Genomic DNA, 272 nt, shown 5'->3' on the forward strand with positions numbered 1-272 from the left:
GCCAGTCACCAGACCAGGCTGCCCAGAGCCACATCCAGCCCGGCCTTGAATGCCTTCAGGGATGGGGCATCCACAAACTCCCTGGATAGGGCATCCACAAGCGCTAGTGCCCCACCACCCTCTGTGTGAAAAACTTCCTCCTAATGTCCAACCTAATCCTCCCCTGTCTCATTTTAAATCCATTCCCCCTTGTCGTCACTGTCCACTCTTGTATCTAGCTGTTCCCCTCCTGTTTATACGCTCTCTTCAAGTACTGGAAGGCCACAATGAGG

At 53.7% G+C, this 272-nt stretch overlaps 1 protein-coding gene across 1 annotated transcript in view; it reads left to right on the top strand.

Annotated features, from left to right (window-relative positions):
* The window catches only part of SMC5 (structural maintenance of chromosomes 5), a 322,808-nt gene that overhangs the window by 309,044 nt on the left and 13,492 nt on the right, over positions 1 to 272 (top strand). The gene's annotated exons all lie outside the window — the stretch shown is intronic.

This window comes from Meleagris gallopavo, chromosome Z (genome assembly GCF_000146605.3).
Source record: "Meleagris gallopavo isolate NT-WF06-2002-E0010 breed Aviagen turkey brand Nicholas breeding stock chromosome Z, Turkey_5.1, whole genome shotgun sequence".
Classification (NCBI taxonomy): Eukaryota; Metazoa; Chordata; class Aves; order Galliformes; family Phasianidae; genus Meleagris; species Meleagris gallopavo.